The sequence below is a fragment of the Mauremys mutica genome, chromosome 4 (assembly GCF_020497125.1).
Source record: "Mauremys mutica isolate MM-2020 ecotype Southern chromosome 4, ASM2049712v1, whole genome shotgun sequence".
NCBI lineage: Eukaryota > Metazoa > Chordata > Testudines > Geoemydidae > Mauremys > Mauremys mutica.
The window spans coordinates 137822996-137835607 of record NC_059075.1 but is presented as its reverse complement, the minus strand read 5'-3'; the positions used below and the strand labels follow the sequence as shown (position 1 = coordinate 137835607).

General features: G+C 47.7%; 1 protein-coding gene and 1 long non-coding RNA gene across 2 annotated transcripts in view; one reads left to right on the top strand and one right to left on the bottom strand.

Annotated features, from left to right (window-relative positions):
• CNTN2 (contactin 2) overlaps window positions 1-12612 on the bottom strand; it is a 51684-nt gene that overhangs the window by 32640 nt on the left and 6432 nt on the right. The window lies entirely within an intron of this gene.
• The window catches only part of LOC123369631, a 108697-nt gene continuing 102594 nt past the window's right edge, over window positions 6510-12612 (top strand). The window contains exon 1 of the long non-coding RNA XR_006579112.1: window positions 6510-6603. This is a non-coding gene — a long non-coding RNA (uncharacterized LOC123369631). The remainder of the gene's footprint in view (window positions 6604-12612) is intronic.

The following is a 12612-nucleotide window of genomic DNA, read 5'->3' as shown; positions in this document are numbered from 1 at the left end:
TGGGCAGAGAGATTGCTGCAAATGGTGACGATTGCGTTACCTACAATTAGAGATGGGAATAAAACCTCCCCAGGCTATTCTGGAGTCCATGTTCCCATTCAGCTTGGTGTAGGGCCTGACTCAAGAAGATCAGAGCTGGGCCTGACTTTGAACTTCCTCAAAGTTCAGGGCTTTGAATCCACATTAGAAAGGGGGGTCTGAGCTCTGAATACTTCATTTGGAGCTGAGGCCAGAGCTGTCTCTACCTCTAATTAGAAGAGGGGCCTCTGGGACTTGTTACCCCATTTGTATATGCTGTTTTGACAACCACTCCAGAGCCTTCTGTTGCACTAAAAGGGGATCTGTCAGGCCCACTGATGGATGCCCTCATTAACGGAGGAAGGGTGTGCATGTCTGAAACACATACATGTAGCTGCTGAAGCATTAAGTTTTTCCTAGGAAGCTCCTGGGAGCTGGGAAAGATCCATTATCATGGAAATGACATTATGGTGCTAGAGTGAGACACTTAGAATTCCCCTGAGCCTCCCTGCCTTCCAAGCCCCACTAAGTACGAGTGCTTTCTCTGGGAGCTGATCCTGTGGATGAAGTCACTCTAAAAGGCACGGAGGTTCCTTGTGGTGAACGAGCACATGCAGACGCATATATGTGAACACGTTCACCTGGAATCGCTGCTTCAGTGGGGAAAATGACTGGTGACTCGATAAGGGCTGGAGGGTTGGAGGTTAGGATGGTGTGACGCTGCCTCCGCAGATGGATTTCACTCCCATCTGCTTAGTTACCCGTGACCAGCTACTTCAGTTCCAAGAACCTGTGAACACTTCCTATTTGGGATCTAAACAATCTATGCTAAAGTCTGTCTCAACTTGTAGTTAACTGTGATGCTCTGTTACCTTCTCCAGATCTGAGGAAGAGCTGTGTGAAGTTTGAAAGCTTGTCCCTTCCACCAAGAGAAGTTGCTCCATTGAAAGATATTACCTCGCCCACCTTGTCTCTCAGATCTGCCAGTATCATATGTGGAATGAACCATCTATTAAGTCTTTAAACTTCTTCACTGGAGGCCCTCATCCACTGTGCCATCACTAACCATTGACATTCAGTTGACATCAGTGGCCATTATGAAGTACTTGGGGTATATACACCAGGCACTTTCAGCATGGATACACTGGGGGACAATCAGCCAGCATAGCAGGGGTGGTCTGCATGTTGCATTCAGTGGCATGGCAGTTGTATTCTATGTGGATGCACCTGGAACTCACAGCAGGAGTCAGGGCAGATTTTAAAAAAAAATCCAGACTGCCTGTTCGGTCCTTCCCTACCCCTCCAAAAGACCTATATTAAAATCTCTGTTCTCAGCCACGCCTTCCCCGGCATACACTTGGAAAACCAGTGCATTTGCACCAAACTATGTCCATTGAGAAGTAAAGCCCCCAGCCTCTCCCCTCCAGCCTCCCATCTTGCCTTGCATTTCATAAGCCAGCCCATCCCCACTTTTCACTCCCTGCTCCTTGAGAGTTTTAATGTGTACCCATCTGGGGAGTTGCTCTGATTTACTCTGACGTGTGTGGGAGCACCGCTGCCCAGTGGCCCCCTAGGGCTGCCAGCATAGACAGTGCTGTACCTCCTCAGCAGTGCTCACTGCCTCAATCTGTCAGCTCCCACCCTTCGGCGAGGAGCTGGGCGTTAACAGGAGGAGACTATGATGCTATCACAGCCACAGTGCAATCTATTAAATGAGTGTAGCTTAATCCTCCATGGTTAAGTGACAAGATGAGCATTTGGGCATAAATGTAACCATTCCTACAGCAGCAGCATCCCATAATAAAAGGGCATTCCTGACTCTGTTGCCATGGCTGGGACAGGGAGCCAGGCATTCATACAGTGCTGAAAGGGAGGATGGTGAAGTCAGGAAGGTCCCAAACGTGACCTTTGTTTGGCTTTGGTTTGCAAAGTCCATGCAATATTTTGTGCATTTTTTTCCTCTCCAGAACAAAATGCCTCAGTGTTTTGGATTTGAATTAATTTTATTATAATGTATTTGTTTGTTCATTATTCCCAAGAACCAGTGCTATAACGGCAGCCCATGTTCAGGAGCAGAGATGGGACTGGATCTAAATGCCAAACTTAAACTTTCCTGAAGTTTGTGGGATTCAGCATCCAAAACAGGATCCAAGTTTTGCAGTTGGTCCCTGCTTCCATTATGAGACCAGTATGAATTCTACACCCCAGATCAGAATATCCTCTAATGGTCAGGTGTCCAAAATCCAAACCATGATCCAGGTTTGGCAGCTGGCCTCATGGTCTGTAATGGGTCAAACCAAATGTCCAGATTACAGGGGTTCAAAATCCATTTCTGTTTTGCAGCTCAGTTCCGTCTGGATTCATGAGCAACCTTACAATAACAAGACAGTGAGTGATGCCCCTGCACTTGTGAGCAACCCTACAAGAAAATGAACAAGCTGACAAAAAACGACGTGTGCACAGCCGCAACGTTTCTGGGCAACTCTAAAAAAGCAAACCGGCTCTTCACACAACCAAGGAAATAGCACTGGTAAGGTCATTGATTGGGGTGTGCAATGGGGTGTCCACCCCACACAGGACTGAGTGGGGTTAAGGTGGCTGGGATGCCCAATTAACTCCACAGGCTGCACTTGGAACAGGAGCCAGGGAGCAGGAGATTGATTAGGATCAGGCTCATAAAACCAGGTAGCAGGCTACAGACTGGGCTGCTGAGAAAGGACAGTCTCTCCCTGGGAAGATGGAGGAGTGATTGGGGGCTGCAGGAAGGCAGGCAGCAGTCACTTCCTGGGAAGAGGGAGGAGGGTTCTTGGAGGTGGTACACCCTAAGAGAAAAGGGGAACCAGAGAGTTGGAAGTAGCCCAGGGAAGGAGCAGTGAGGGCAGAGAGAAGAAGCCCAGAACTGCTGAGCTGAGGGTCCCTGGACTAGAGGCAGGCCTGGGTTCCCCTGCCAGCTACTGAGGCCGTGACTGGGAAGACTGCCTAGGACTGTTGTTGGACTGAATCCTGGAAAGGAATGCTTAGTGACGTGGCCAGAGGGCTAAGTCACAAAGGAGACGCCGAAGGTCCTGGAGTGACAGTCCGAGTGATGGCGCGCAACCTGCAGACAGGAGTGTTGGCCTTGAGAGCTAATCCCCAGAGTGACCAAGAGGAGGCACCAGACCGGCAGTGAGTGGAGCACCCGGTGATAGGGATGTAGCTCCTGTTGAACACTGGGTGCAACCAGGAAAACAAGTTCAAAGGTCTGTTGGTTCCACTGGCATATACTCTAATCCAGCATGTGGGCTGGGTACATCTTGTCTGCTCTCCTATCCAGCCCCCAACCATGCCAGCAGGAGGTGCAAGAGGTGCTATACAATTAGCTATGGTGGCACAAAGTGGTAACACTGTACCCTCTACGATCCCCACTCTGAGTCCCTAGAGCAGGCAGCATTCCAGGATGAGTCGGGCAGGGGGGTGTTCCAGGAGGGGCTTGGTGGTCCTGTTCCCTGGGAATTCTCCAGCCACCACAAGGCCCACTGGGTCTATGGGCAGCAGCAGTAGGTTAGAAAAGCCCTGAAGGCTCTGCACTGGCATAGAAATGAGTTCAGATCTTCAAGTCCAGGGCATTTACGGATGGGCTGGCTAAGCTGAGTGACTCTGGCCCAGCTGAGAGGCTGGCAGTAAGCCTGGTCCGTGGCGAAGGTCCGTCCTTCTCTGTTTGTACCGAATTTCCCCCCAAAATTCTTGGGTTGTGAAGAAACAAGCATTTGGGTTTCACCCGTTTTTAACCTGAATTGTGTAAGTGCTGGAACGCCACAGACCCCTGGCTCCCCCCTCACAGAGTCCCTGCCAGATGGCACAGGGCACCTGCTCTGAGTAGGGCAACTGCTGCTTGGCAACAGCTGCTTGGCTGTGGGGGAGTGAGCCAGGCAGGGAGCCAGGCGATAGCCCCAGTCCTCTTTTGCTGCCGGACAGAGCCCCCTCCTGGCCCCCTCAACAGCTCTTCAGTGCAGTCCCCTCTGCCTTTCCTGAACAGAGGGGATGTGACAGGAGCAGGGAGCTGGGTCCTGGCAGCTGAGACGCTCTGACTGCTGCAGCAACAGGCCTGCAGAGAGTGGAAGGATCCCTGCCACCTGAGCCTGCTGGCCTCCCATGAGAGTACCAGCTATCCCTCACCCTCCCCCCCGGCCTCCCATGAGAGTACCGGGTATCCCTCAGCCCCCCAGCCCCCCATGAGAGTACTGGGTATCCCTCACTCCTCCCCCCGGCCTCCCATGAGAGTACTGGGTATCCCTCACCCCCCGGTCCTTCATTTTTGTTTTTTTGCCATTTTACACTCAATTAATTTCTTTAAAATACACCCTGATAAATTAGCAGGAAATTTTAACCCCCGCCCCCATCTCCTCCCGAAAACAAAGGCCCTATCCATGGCACAGCCATGGCCCTCAGCACAGTCTCTCCAGAACATCCCAACCCCTGGGGGCAAATCTGAGCTCCCATGGCTCAGGCAGAATGGCAAGGTGGCTTGTTATCTCAGCTGTGAGAGCTTTGTGAGGGGTCCATTCTTCCACCCTAGGATCTGTCAGCCGCAGCTATACCCTGAAGTGACCCAGAAGAGCCGGAAGATGTGGGTGGGTTGAGCAACAGTAAGTGGATTGCAGTAAGATTTTTCTGAGCAGGCTCTCTCCTCACTGTGTGGTAATTGCACAAGCCCAGTTGAAAGTGCTGCTGGGTACAGTGTTTTTAAAGGAAGGAGTGTAGCCCTGGGAGGCTCTTTCTCTGAGGGATTACGAGGGGAGCAGATGGTGCTTACAACCAGTAGCTCATTCTCTGCTGGCCGTGCCTCTGGGGCAGCAGCAACTGCACCTCGGGAGGTCTGGTGCTGGAGTTATAGACTGTACTTTCAGGATTCATTTTATTATTGCCTGATGGGCTGTGGTTCAGTGGAAGTGCTAAGAAGGCTGAACCAATACGTTGGGTCTTACCGAACGTTCCCAAAGCTGCCCGGTTCCCACTGACTCTGAAGTCCTGATTTCAAGGCAAATCTACTACAAAGCGTTAAATATTTTGGGGGCAGGAGAACGCTCCTCAGTTTCTATCTACTGTGCACTTGTGAAGAGGGTTCACTTGGTGCAGGGAGTTAATGCACTGGCCTATGACCTTTGGAGACCTGGATTGAAATCTAGTCAAATCAATACTGAAATAAGCGAGGTGTTTTCATTCTGCTTAGCTTACATTTACTCCATCACAAAACCACTGCACACTTTGGCCTGATTAGCTCCAGTGGGGGTGGGCAGATCTGGAATAGCGTTAAGAGGCAGAGGATGGGAAGACTGAGATGCATTGGCAGAGTGGTGTTGGGAACTATAAATGCTTTAGCTGTCCAGACAAAGTATGAGGGGCAGAGGCAGGAACTGCAGTCACTGAATCAAGATCTTTTTCAAACACCTTGGGCCCAGATTGATTGTTGAACATCACAAAGCAACAAGTGGATGAGGTCAGGACTGAGTGGCATTGGCAGAGCTGTACAGGTGGTTTGTATAACATTTTGTCCATACTACACCTGCTGTCTGGAGTTATTTTGTGACCCCTACAACATAGGAATCACAACAGCTGTTGAGCATCTGCTCTGTCCCATCTGGGGCCTCTAGACTGACTGCACATTCAGGGCAAGGGATACTGCACGTGGGGCAGTAGCTACCTTCTCCTTCTGTTCAAATACCTCCAGGGCTTGAATCGCATCCAGTGTGGTGATGGTGCTGCGAATATCAAGCCATCACTCTCTGAGGCTTGAGTACTCAAGAATGATGCTCATCCCATCTCTGGTAGGGCTCCAGCCTGCTCTAACCAGCAACTAGAAAAAGTGACCAACTAGAGTGACCATCGGGAAGTCCCAATATTAGGGGCTTTGTCTTGTACATGCAACTACACCCCTGCCCTTGGGAAAAAAAAAAAAGTGTCCTGATTTTTCACACTTTCTGTCTGGTCACCCTCTGAGCAGCTGCTATTGGAAACTTATTGGTGCAAAGCCCATTAACCAGCTATAACTCTGAAAAGCACTGGAAATAAAGGCCCTGATTGTGGAATTGGATCTGCACAGGCACAACCTTGCACTTGCCTAGAGCCACGCTGAAGTTAATGCAAAGGTCCCTCTGCCTGGATATAATTGCAAGATAATGACCAGAAGTTGGTACATTCCTTTGGCTTTCTACTGGCTGGGCAGTGGCTAGAAACACTTAACAAAAGAGGAGGCTAATATCAGCGGGGTGTGGGATGGGGAGCAGAGGGGAAGAAATAACCACAGCCAGACTGCTTGGGCACTCAGGTGCTTTCTTTACCAAACATGCTTATTAAATCTCAGCAGTGAGAGCAAAATAAACAAACAAAACAATAGCCTGTGTCTGAAACAGGCCAGAGAACAACCCCCAGCTGGGACTAACTGAGGCTAATTGCTAACCAGTCCGGTCTAGCTAACTTTAGCTTTGCTGGCGACTAGCCTTAATTAGCACTAACTGTGGGTGGGGTTTAGTCTCTGAATCAGCTGCCCTCCAGGTTGGAGCTCATTTGCCAAACAGAGCTCGAGGTGTAGAGCAGCAGCTAGAACAGGTAAGTTGAAGTGAATGAAAGAAAAGAAACAGGAATTTAAAATACCAAACTGAGAGGGGGTGAGTGGTTAGACTGCTGCCCAGCTCCCTCTTCTCTTGCTGGAAAGGAAACCAGGAGCAGAATACCCCATGAATGTTCCTCTTTGGGCTTTGCTGGAACAGGGCAGTCAGAACCCCTGGGTCCTGCACAGAGTTTGAGGGATTGGAATCTAAGCCAGTAAGAATCTGGTGGTGTGGGTCTTCCTTTGATAGTTAAACATTTGTCCTTCATCTCTGTGCACAGCCCTGAATGCCAGCCCCACTCTGCTTTTGCTGCATTCCTAGCTACTACAAGTTTGGGGAACCCCCTGAGGGCCTGTGTTGTGTTCCTACTGAGTCCCTGGCCTGGGCTTATTGCCCCCCTACAAATGACTGTCAGAATCTGGCTCGCCTTCCTGAGTTAGCTTGCTCTTTTCTAGAGATGAAGTCAAAGCTGCAATGTTTAAAACCCAAGTATTGAGCTTTTGTCATCTGCTTTTGCTCTATGCAGTTGCCCCCTCTCTTTACTATAATTTGGACCCAGAGCCCAGTTCAGATTTGGAGGCAGCTCCAAAGTTTTCAGGTTTGGGTCTGAGGTTTTGGGTTGGGCCCAGCTCTGATTTTTTTAATTTTTTTTTTTTAAAATTTAAGGAGTCATTCCGAAACCCTACCCACCACAGGTCACACAGTCTCATCTCAGGTATATTTACAACTTCATGCAAAACAACTGGTTTGGAATTATTTTGAACATATAGAGTTGCTATCTCTATCAATGGAAACTACCCTACCTTTGAGACAGGCATCCCCAGAGACCAATGTCCATTTCTGCCACTTTCCTTGCAGAGCTGGTCTTTTAGGGCCAGATCTTGAATCTGTGGCCTCTATGCAAAAGTCTAGCCCAAGTGCATCAGCTTGCAGGAGGTGGCCCTTGCAAAGGGTATTGCCAACAACCTTTGTTAACTGGCTGTAGGACCCTTACAGACCCCTAGGCAAGTTTGTTGGTTAACACACAGGCCTGCACACAATATTACTGCATTTGTTAATTTCCAGAAATGATCTACATGAATGGATGCAGCACAGAGCTGTCAGACCTGAACCCAAGGAAATACTAGTACTGCTGGATTTATTTCAGTGCCCCGAGTTACTTGGCTTGTGGTGGGGTGTGTGCTGCCTGGATTGAAGAGAATAGGCTTTGGGAGTCTTTATTTTGTAAGTTAGTAATGCAGCTGGGCAGACAGAAACGAGTGGAGATGAGACTCCAATGCTTATTGCTTAGCTGATGCCCAGCTGGCGATGGTTTCTCCTGCAGGATTCTGCAGCTGCTTTGCCTGCATTTGGCAGCCTCATGCTGGAAAGTTGGTTCTGCCAAGGTCAGGCTTTGTCATCTTTCTCCTTGCTCCTTTGCTGGAATGTCAAAGCCCAGAGCTTATGGACAGGCTGCTGGCGCTTGGGTGGTTGTGGTTGTTTTTATCTCCAAGACATGCCAGTTACTTTTTCTTGGCTGCATTGGGGTGTCCTATTGGTCATTGATTATTTTATTCCTTAATGGAAACTGACTGTTGATCAGAAACAATTACAGATCAATATCTCCTGACTCCCAAAGTGCCTCTAAGGTGTCATCTATGCTGGGGAATGAAAAGGAATTATTTAGCATGGCACATGGGGGTATAACTAGGTGTAATGAGATGAATTTGAGAAAAGGGGAGAATTTAGACTGTATTAAGAAAAACTTCCTGACAGTGAAATATACTATGCAATAGATAAGTCTTCCCCCAGGCAAGTGGCAAAAGCCCTATCACTTGGGACATGTGTTCATGATTTGTTCACCCAGTCTAGTTTCACATGTGCAGTAGGGAACAATCTTTCTTCAGCAGGGAGATGGATGGGGTCTATAGATGTGATTTTAAATCTTGTGTGGGCCAGATTCTGAGAAGAGCTCTCAGCACATTGGGAATTTGCCTTTTATTTAGGTGCTTTAATGGGAGCTGAGCTCTTTTGAAAGTCTGGCTTAACAGGTGGATTTGAAATCTCCAGATTGGTATTTTATAGGAGTGGATTGTTCTGTGCATTGTGAAAACAGGTGCTCTGCACCCCATAGGTTCTGCTCTTGATGCACCTATATACCTCACCCTAAGGTCAATGAGAGGTTTATTTCCATCCTGGGGCAAAATATACCCATCTTCTTTCTCTCATGCTAGTATAAGTAGCAGGCAGAGCATTCTGATGTGGTCTGAGCAGGACATTAGTAAGGCTATCAGGCTTAAAGCAGAGTCTTCTAAAATTCCTCCTGTTTTCCTGCTTCTTTTAAATGCTTTTAATTAGTAGTTGGGGAGTGCATTTATGTAAGTCACAGGTCCCAAGGCTGCATTGTATCAGTGTCTCTGTACTTCTCAATCTTTCTCCCTGCTTAGGCCCTGCTCCTGCAAGTTGTTCAATACAGGCAAATTCCTGTGCCTGTGCACAGCTGCATTGACTCCAGTGGTTGGCTGAGGCAGGATCTGTCCACATACAGCAGCTTGCAGGACCAAGGCCTTGATTGTAGAGTCTCGGGCAAGGACTGTCTCTTTGTACATATTTGTACAGCACTTGGCATAATGGATCCCTGTTCCTGAGTGAGATCTCTGGGTGCTACTCTCAGAGATAAATTTAATAAGAGTTCAAAATACCCAATATTAGAGATGGACCTTGAACCAACACTTCAATATTTGGGCTATTTGGAATCTAGGTCTGAGTTTTGCAAAGGGACCATTTCTTTGTAACTGTGGAAGCAGTGTGGCCTAATGGATAGAGCCCTGGGTTCGAATCCTGACTCTGCCGTTAGCCTGCTGCCTGACCTTGGGCAATTCACTCCCCCTACCTGTGGCTCAGTTTCACCATCTGCTAATGACCTGCTTTGAAAAATGCTTTGAGAGATGTTGATGGAAGATGCTATATAACTGCCCAAACCAAATTCCTGCCTCCCGCCCTGGGAGTGATGTGTGTTTGGATTCTGAATATGGTTCCTTGAGCCTGTCTCCACTTAATCCTTACAAGTCTAGAAATATTAGGTTTTTATCCCTAAATGTCTGCAAATGTTGATTTCACTGTGTAGGCACAAATGATGAAAAAATATGTCCATAGATGATCTAAATGTACAGCTAGGCAAAGTAAGAAAAATGCTGCCTGAGATCTTAGTCTGATTTAAAGATATTTACTTGGTCTATTTTGACATGTCATGTTAACAGGCTTTGTTTGAATGGTTTTGAAGCTTTAACTTTTTGAATCTGTGTCTACTGGTGTTAAATAATTTATTGTCTGATCCTCCTTCCCCACTGAATAACTTCCCTCAGTGGTGAAAATTTAAGTTGATTAAAAACAGGAAAAAGTGTTAATTCATCACTTAGGTGTTTGAGACTGTTTAGGCTAATTTTGGCTCCTGATAGTAGGTGCTGAAGTTTGAAACATTAGGACCCCACTATGCCAACATACTGTGTTTCAAGGCCCTTTAGAAACATGATTGAATTTAACCTCACAACCCCCTCCGCATACAGGGGGTATTGACTATTAACTCCATTTTTCAGATGGAGAAGCTGAGGCACAGACAGGCTAAGTGAAGTGGCCAAGGGCACATGGCTGAGTCAGTAGCAGAGATGGGAATGGAATCCAGGTGTCCTGACTCTGTCCCATGCTCTGTCCATTAGATTTCCAGAAAAATAAAATCTTATCAAAAACAAGAGAAGGGCTTTTGGCAAATGCTTTTAATAAAATCTCTTGTTCTTAAAATCTTGCATCAGCTATTGTATGTGCACAGCTCAGCAAAGGGAAATTCTGATTAAAGCTTAGGGCATCCACCACACTGACAACTCCCCAAACTACCTGTTCTTCACTGTCATCGTTACCATGGTGGTGTCAGGAGAAACCCTTTGATGTGTGGGTAAAAACAGCTTCCTAGCCCCGAGGTAGTGTCTCTGCTCTCCCAGCTGCTGGAGGGTGCATTGCTTGGCAAGTGCCAGAACCAGAGGAGAGATTGTAGTGATGAGACACCTCCTCTCACCCCCCGCCCCTTGGAAAGCCTCAGTAATGTCAAAGGGCTCCAGCGTCCCTAGAGCACAGTGACTGCACTGCTGCTGCAGCACTACTTGCATTGCCTCTACACTTACCACGTGGGCCCTGTCACAGCATCAACACTCGCAGCTCACTGCAGCGGCTGGGGCAACAGCATCCCTAGCTCTGCCAGCACCTAGTTGCAGCACTATCGGCCCACTGCATTGGACTGTGGGGGAGCTGGTCACGCTCGCCACGTTGGCGCTGCTGCAGTGCATAACACCAGCCCTGGCAGCACTCAGGAGACTGGAAAGTGGCGACCACCCAACGCCCCTGTGCGAATGCACAAGTAGGATAAAGTGTTCATCCCTTCCCGCCAAAGCGTGAATCAAGTAAAACAATACTTAATGCCCCACTTTTATTTATACCACATTGGGCATCGTTGTATCCATGTGATCAATTCCAGCGCCCTTTGACCTCCTCGCTCCACTTTCTGCTCCCTACTCCATGATGGCTAGAGCTATTTTTAACATCCAGAAGTGTCAAATAGCCCCCCGCCCCCCGAAAATAAATAAATAAAAAGAGCCTACTACAAAAATCTATCCCTTTCCCCTCCCAGATTATGGATCCATCACCAGATTACACAGCTGACAGCTCTAAGAAGTAAGACCGATAGCTTTATAAATTGTACCATAAATAACAAAAGTAAATAATTCAAGTCTTGGATCAGGCTCAGAAATCATGATCAATATTTTATAATCCTTCCAGGATGGAAACAGCTGCCATATCCCATTGAAGAGCACAGGAATTCTCCCTTTACCACAGCATTAAACATCCTGCCAGGTTGTAAAATATATGAATCATAGGTCTGTTATGAACAGGGTACACTTGTAATGAAAACAGCTACAAAAACAAGCAAACGGACTTCCACATAACTCGTGTTCCAGCTTTGTTTCTTTCATTTAGCAGGGGCCACGCTCTGCCTGGACCTCTATACAGCACACAGAGACATGTGGTGGCTGAAAAACATTGCAGATAAACATATTACATCTGAGGGTACGTCTACACTGTAGGGACTCCCCGCCTCCCAAAACTCCAGGGCAGCAGGTCTCAGAGCCTGGGTCAACTGACTCGGACTTGTGCTGTGGGGTTAAAAAAAGCAGTGTAGACGTTCCCGCTTGGACTAGAGCCCAGGCTCTGGAACCTGGTGAGAGGGAAGGATCTCGGAGCCCAAGCTCCAGCCTGAGTGGGAAAGTCTGTGCTGCTACTTTTAGCCTGTGCTGCGAACCTCGCAAGCCCAAGTCAGTTAATTAGAGTGCTGATTGGCTGCTGCGGGTTTTTTGCAGTGTAGACCTGCCGTGTGATGCCCCGATTTATAGGAAGATTGACGTAGATAATTTTTAGAATTTTTTTGTCTGCCTCCGTTTGCCTCATATGATTTCTCTGTGGTACTTTTTTGTTACTTTCTGAACTTCTGCTGCTAACCTGTTTCTAAAACCATCCTTGAAACCCCCCTGTTAATTATTGAGTCTTTAGCATGTATGTTTGCTTATATGACAACATTGCATGGTGGTTTTCTTGTTTGAGATAATCTGCTTTGCATTGGAGGACTGGTGGATGGTTACATGTCTGGCCACGTGCTTTCATTCTTGCAGAGAATCCCACATTCAGAATCCCAATTGCCCTTCCCAAGAATCCAACCACATGGATGTAGTACTCTTGGGAATAATGTTTGCGGAGCGGTAAAGACTCTGGTAGTTTTAGAAATCTCACTTGCCAAGGATGGTGGTAGCACAGCAGTTTGTTGAGGAAAGGGATCATGCCCGCAACTACGCAGAATGGCTACAGGGAAACCTCTATCAGGCAAACAACCCAAGGGACGAACAAAATGCCAGCTGCCCAGTGGACTAATAATTCTGACTAGTGTATATAGCACAACTGCCTTCTACTGCAGGGAAACAGAAGTGAG